General features: G+C 34.9%; 1 long non-coding RNA gene across 6 annotated transcripts; it reads left to right on the top strand.

The window, feature by feature from the left end:
• The first annotated feature begins 605 nt into the window (after positions 1-605).
• Positions 606-3,664, top strand: LOC130997110 (uncharacterized). Of its 6 annotated transcripts, none has more exons than XR_009092979.1 (5): positions 606-1,051; positions 1,198-1,817; positions 2,337-2,461; positions 2,561-2,696; positions 3,196-3,664. It is a non-coding gene; the product is annotated as an uncharacterized LOC130997110 (long non-coding RNA). The 6 variants fall into 6 exon arrangements; XR_009092975.1 differs by having other exon boundaries at positions 607-1,051; positions 1,171-1,817; XR_009092974.1 differs by having other exon boundaries at positions 607-1,056; positions 1,171-1,817.
• The last annotated feature ends 3,284 nt before the right edge of the window (positions 3,665-6,948 follow it).

Genomic DNA, 6,948 nt, shown 5'->3' with positions numbered 1-6,948 from the left:
TGGGGGGCCCCAATACATGCACCAATATATAGACCATTCAAGTATTGTTTTAACTTTTAAGAACGCCTCAAAAAAAGTAGTATTGTTTTAAGAAAATATATCAATATATGTCAAATTGGAGTCATTGGACCCATTTTATGAAAATAATGTATATTATTAGAAAATATTATTAAATAATTTTCGATTTATCGGGCCTTTATGTAAATCTGACCTCCGCATAAATTTGCATTGGTGAATGACAATGAGGCAATTATAATGCATGTGTGTCGTGGAATAATAATAATAATGAGTCGGAAATTTTATGAAATTTATACTAGTGGAGTCACATCCCCTTTCCATTCAAGAGTTTTGGAAGAAGTCCTTTTACTGCAGCTAAATCAATATATAATACGATCATAGATTCATGCGCTCCCCTTAATTCAAGGTCTCACGTGGCGTGTTTAAGAATTCAGTATTTGAAATCTCAATATATAATACGATCATAGATTCCTGTGCTCTCCTTAATTCAAGGTCCCACGTGGCGTGTCTAAGAATTCAGTATTTGAAATTCCTGCAATTCTAGAGCTTCTAGGTTTAAAATATATATCTTACGTGGCAAAATAATTCCACATAAGTTTTATTTATATTATTCTCACTTTAATTAAGTTATTTTATTACTGTTTAGGTTAAACCTAATTCACTGATCTTTGGACCGCCTCACGCACACTGTCGCCTACCTCCCAGCCAACCACCGCCAGCCGCCGTCTTGCCGCCGCGATTCAGACGCCGTTCTCCACCCCATGATTCAGACGCCGTCACCGCCTTCTGCGCGAATCCAGCCGTGCCGTCCTCCGCCTTCTCCAGCCGCCCATGTCGCCCATGGCATCACCATAGCCATCAGCATAGGCCGCCGATTCCCCAATATCCGACTCCATATCTCCCACCATCAATCCTCCCAACAATCCCGCCCCCAATCCTAACCCTAATCCGCCGCCCATTCCCATCTTATTCTTCTTCGGCCTCACTGAGTCTGGATATGAAAGAGGAGGGAGAGGCCGGGCTTGCCGGCTTGGTGAGGTTACCCGTCGATTTTTTTATTTTTGAAAAATGCCCTATGATTTTTTTTTTTCTGTTTCATTGTAGTTTTACTGACTGAAGAACTCTTCCTCTCTCGCTCTTCACATCTCTCAGTTCTAGCGGGGGAGAAATCCCTGCCAGTGCTTTGAAGGAACCATGGGTGGTGATAAAGCAATAAGTCTTGAAGAGATTAAGAATGAGACTGTTGATCTGGTATAAACTCAATTCTTCCTTCTATTCTATTTCTAATCATTCTCAATTTTATCGAAGGGGATTAGCTGTTTTTTTGTTGTTATTTGATTAGCTGACTGAAGAACCTTCGTTGCTTGCTGCATAAAGTATTGTTTTGGTTTTATTAGTTACTCGATTTCTTTCTGCAGAAATAGAATAGATTGATATTTACGGCTATTGTAAAAGTTTCTCAGATTTTGACGATTAGAAAGATGCTTTATATGATTGGAATATCCTTAATTTTAATTAAATAAGCCACATAGGATATATGATTGTTTTAGTACAAGATTTAATGTAACATCTTATTTCAGAACCAACTGATTATTTTGCTAATTATATACACTAAGATTTCTTGAATGTATGTTTCAATGGGATATCATATTGCTGTAATGTTATTTCCTTCACAATCATTTGTTTTTCTTTGGAGTCTTCCTTTTCCGGGAATAGTAGCTTTGAGAAACTACTAGCCGGGGAACGAAGAGATTCCGAAAGGTCTCAGATCGTGACGCGTTCTAAGCCTCTCTAGAAGGGTGCGTAATTTGACACTCTGATATTGAATATTAAGTTTTAGAAGTCCAAATCCAAATGTCATTACTATAACAACCAAGATCACTATCTGAAATGCAGTTAGCACTACATTTGTTTATGTAAAGAAATTATAGGGTTTAGTGCTGGCATTTATTTCTATCTTCCACTTTGTCATGATCTATTCCAGGACTGATCACTTCATATGTGATAAGTTTTTCAATTTCTCAGTGCTGCATTTTGTTAATCATTTCATTGTCTTTTTTTAATTTTCTTAATTTATGGTTTTGTGAGTTCATAACTATGATCTGCAATACATGATGTATAATCACATATTCTTAACTTATGTTTTAGACTTGGTTTGCTTCATAGTGCATCACTTTATTAAATCAACAGGAACTACGGCATCACTCTAATTCGCATATTCAAGGTTTAATTTCATGTAATGGGAGTAATAGTTCTTTTAGATGAATTAATTATTTAGAAGTTATAAACATAAATGTTGTTTTAAATTTTGTGAGCAGATTGGAGACAGGAATGAGACCCGTGATGTACCCACCATCATGCTAGATAGACAAAGTCCTTTAAAGTCGAGGTGGGAACGAGGTCTGACAATCGGGAACAATTTTCAAACATTTTTCCTGATGAGGTAAGTGTTTTTAAAAAAAAAAAAAATTGCTCAAAAATCTTACTGAATATTGTTAGAACATCAGTAATTAATTTTTCATTGATAAAAATACTTTATCAGGCCAATATGAAACTCAATGAACAACAATTGTCATTCCTATCAAGTCCTAAGGCAGTGAAACCAGAGAGAAAATATAACAAATATTATCAAGCAGAATCTAGCTGTTGGTGACATATTCAAACGCGAAAACTTGCAGGTACACATTTCCTCTTTATTTAACCTCTCTTATGCTGCTATCTATGTAGTTGTGATAAGTTATGTGTCACATTCAGAAATCGAACATGGACGCAGTTTAAATGATAAATATATTGCCTCATCGATATTTACAACCAACAGAGTAAGCTTAATTTTATTATTTATTTCATTAATATGAAATATTCATTATTTTTCCCCAAATGTGTTTTGAGCTCGCTGCAATTTTCCTTTTTCTCCGTGTTGCAGATTGGATTTTTTTTTGGCAAGTTTGTTGAATTCGCGGTGTGTAGTGATATCAATTCTCTGCTTTGATATTTGAATTTGCGTTCTTGCTGTGATAAATTGGGCTATTTTCGCAATTTCCTTTATTCTCCGTGTTGCAGATTGGATTTTTTTTTTTTGCTCAAGTTTGTTGAATTCGCAGTGTTAGATTATAATCTTTATGAGCTAGCCTGGTGAAGTTATGATTAGTTGTCTAATTAATGGGCTGTGCAAAGTAGGGTACACTTTGACAGCATGTGGTTGTTGTATTGAGCTATTGGCTAAAAAGGGCTGTGCTGCTAACGCTTATGCTTATAGCGCAATTATTAAAAGTTTCTGCAAGGGCGGGATGATTGGAAACATGCTGCAGTTGTTGCACAAGATGACCGATTGGAGCATCTCACCGGATACTGTCACTTACACCTGGATCATACATGGGCTGTGCCATGTGGGCAGATGGGAAGATATGCGAGAACTGGTACACGAAATGATTGATAGGAAGATGATATCTTTAAACGTGATCTCTTTTAATGTATTGGTGAATATGCTATGACACCATGATAAAGGGGTTGTTGTGTGTGGGTAGATTTGCAGAGCGCTGGAAGCTCTTTGGTGATATGGAGGCTCAGGGAGTTCATCCTGATCTGATCATATATAAAAAAAGTTTCACACAGTTTGTATTATACTATGTAATATGGAAGTCTTTTTTTTTTTTTGAGAAGTAGTTTTTCTTATTACTAATCTTTTACCTTTAAAAAATGAGAAGATGATCAGAATGTTTCTCGTGGATAAAAAGTGAAAAAGGTGTTTAAAGGGTAAAACCTTTACCCAAAAAGGAAAGAGTCCTACTTATGGTAGAACACCCAAAATAGAAAGAGTCACATTTATAGTGGGACCGATGGAGTAAGTCTTTTTCAGCAATTGTAAGCTTTTTATCTTATAAGTTTTCTTGAAAAGGATAAATATGTTGCAATTAGTCTGTATTTGTCACGTGTTACTTGCGGGTTCGAGTAATTAATTAAATTTGGGACGGGTACAAGTATATGCATTTTAGACGGGTACAAGCATTTATCAACATGTCAACGTGGAATTTTCTCCAATTTTAAATGTTTTGTTAGTTAAACTAATTGGATATGAGTTGTATACATTCTTGTCGGGTATAGACATTTATCAATATATGTCTAAATAATTTTTTTTCCTAATTTTTTAATATCTTATTTTTGTATATTAATATTTATTTTGTAATTGTTCGAGTTTTTATTAAAACGGGTAAATTACGTGTGTGGGTAGTGAACACGTATCACCATATATTTTTACGATAAGAACAAGGAGTAAAATTATTTTTTATACTCCCTCCGTCTCATAAAAACATGAACGTTTTTTCATTTTGGGGTGTCTCACAAAAACATGAACCTTTTCATTTTAGTACATCATGACCCACCACTACTTTTCCTTAATTAATTCATTACTCTCACAACACCTAGGGGTGAGCATCGGTTCGGTTCGGTGCAAAACCGCACCAAATCCTGAAAACCGAAAACCGAACCGATGCTGAAAATGGAAACCGCACCGCACCGATAGGAGGTGTCAAACCGAACCGAAACCGAACCGATAAAACCGTCGGTTTCGGTTCGGTCCACCGAACCAATACAACTTTTTTTTTTGCATCGAAAAAAACCATATTAAATCTAATTCGAAATATATATAATACTACAAAACTCACATAATCACATTCACATATAGTATAATAGTGTAAAATTGTAAATCTAAGTCTAATTGAATTGAAGGCAAGCTGAAACAGTGAAACTTATGGGAAGAGTGAGAGGGGCCGAAGAAGCTCTTGTCGCCGAAAGGGGGGACCGGGGACGGGCTGCGCCGGAAGGGGGGAAGCCGAGAAGAACCTGGGTTATCGACTTGTCGGCGTGTCGTGGATGGAAGCCCGAAGGGGGCTGCAAAAGACTGTTGTAGTCGCGCATCGCGCCGGAAGGGAGACGGCGGGGCGACGCCGGGCGAACGGGGGGCAGACACCGACAGGTGATGAACGGAGGAAATGGAAGAGATGTGGCAAAGTTGGAGAAGATTACAAGAAGAATACAATTTGAATTGTACAGAGCCGAGAGCGGCGTTGTTTTTGTTTTCAAAATTTGGACTAGAGTTTACTTTAGGGTTTTGAGGAAATTAGTAATTTAAATTTATATATATATATATATAAATTTATCTATCGGTTCGGTTCGGTTTAAAACCGAACCAAAAACTGAAAACCGAAATCGAACCGAAAATTTTCGGTTTTTAATTTTTGAAATCGAACCGAAAACCGAACCAATAGAATCGGAACCGAACCGCACCAAAACCGTTCGGTTCGGTTCGGTTTTTGCTCACCCCTAACAACACCTTTTAAAGTGGGACTCATTTTCCACTTACTTTAACTCTCAACTAATATTTCTTAAAACCCGTGCATTTCTCTTTGTTCATGTTTTTGTGAGACGGAGGGAGTATATCAAATTCAAATACATGGCTCCGGTATAATATGGTTTCATTTACTATAACTATAAACACAATTAAAGTGATACCCGTCGAAGTTCGACGGGTTACACACTAGTAGCTAATAATAACTTTTTTTATATCCAAATAGCTATTTTTACACAAAACGTTAATTTCACAGGAAAAAAAAGGTTACACAAAACGTGTAATAATAACTTAAACAAGCATATTTTGGATAAAATTTCTTGATTTTTACGTTTTCTTAAACACTAGCAAGAAAGAGATTGTTTACCCGATCGAAAATTTCTGATTTGAAAATTATCTGCTCTTAAATGGAAATTAAGTAGACAAATACTGCTTGCAGCACTAAGATATAGTGAATAATTAGAAAAGAAGGTTAAAGTACAATATTGTTTGTGTACGTAAATGGTGTAATAAATTTATAGCTTGATTAATTAGTGGATATCATTTTCTTTTCAAAAATAAAATAAAATTAGTGGATATCATTGAAAGTCAAAAAGTAGTTAGTTAAACTGTAAAGAGACATCCCATAATTTACTATTTTTTGCAGAAACATGCATGCATATATTTAGTGTCATGTTATGATTAGGTTAAACGGTAAAAATGCCACATGCATCGAACATAATTTGTGATTTAGCTTTGTTAATAAGCTATAACGGAAAGAATTTAATAAATATGTTAACACTGACTGATCGACATATATACAATTCATAGAATGTAAAGCATAAACAAAACTTCACATAATAGTACGTACACTTTATTTCAAATCACTAAATTAAACAATAAAACAATCTTTCTTTCCTCTTCTTATTGTCTTTACGGCCACTCTTCATCTCTTATCTAGTCCTTTTCCTTAATTAATTTATCAAAATCACCAAACCTAATTAATCTCTTCTTTTTCCTCAATTTTCAAAATCACCGATCGAACCCTTTGTGAATCATCTTTAGATAGATAGATAGAAAAATACATGGAAATAACAATATAAGTGCGTGTTTTAAATTAATTATTGGTATTAATATTTTGTAATACTAACATTACATTTCTAATAATTCCTCCGTTCACAAAGATTGTATGTTTATTACTATTTTCGTCTGTTCACAAAGATTGTATGTTTTCTCTTTTTAGTAATTTTTTTTATACTTTAAATCACATTCACACTCAATATTTACAAAATACTCACCATTTACTTTTACAATTTGGTGGACTCAATACTACCCTTTAACACTAAAATCACATCTTCCAACATTTTTATTAAAATTCGTGCCCTCCACTCCACCACACACTCTTTGTGGACGGAGGGAGTATGATATTTTATTATGTTCATCCTTAAACAGAATTAATTTCTTATTTAAATAGCATTATATTTGAATAATATATATTGGCATTATATATGGGAACGTTAATTTGACTCTTAAATTATTTTAAAGCCCCGCCACATATCCGACGTGATTGGCTGAGAACAGAGATGCCTAAAAATTGCATGAAATAA

This window comes from Salvia miltiorrhiza, chromosome 1 (assembly GCF_028751815.1).
Source record: "Salvia miltiorrhiza cultivar Shanhuang (shh) chromosome 1, IMPLAD_Smil_shh, whole genome shotgun sequence".
Classification (NCBI taxonomy): Eukaryota; Viridiplantae; Streptophyta; class Magnoliopsida; order Lamiales; family Lamiaceae; genus Salvia; species Salvia miltiorrhiza.
Note: the sequence above shows the minus strand (reverse complement) of the source record. Positions and strands in the feature narration are given on the sequence as shown.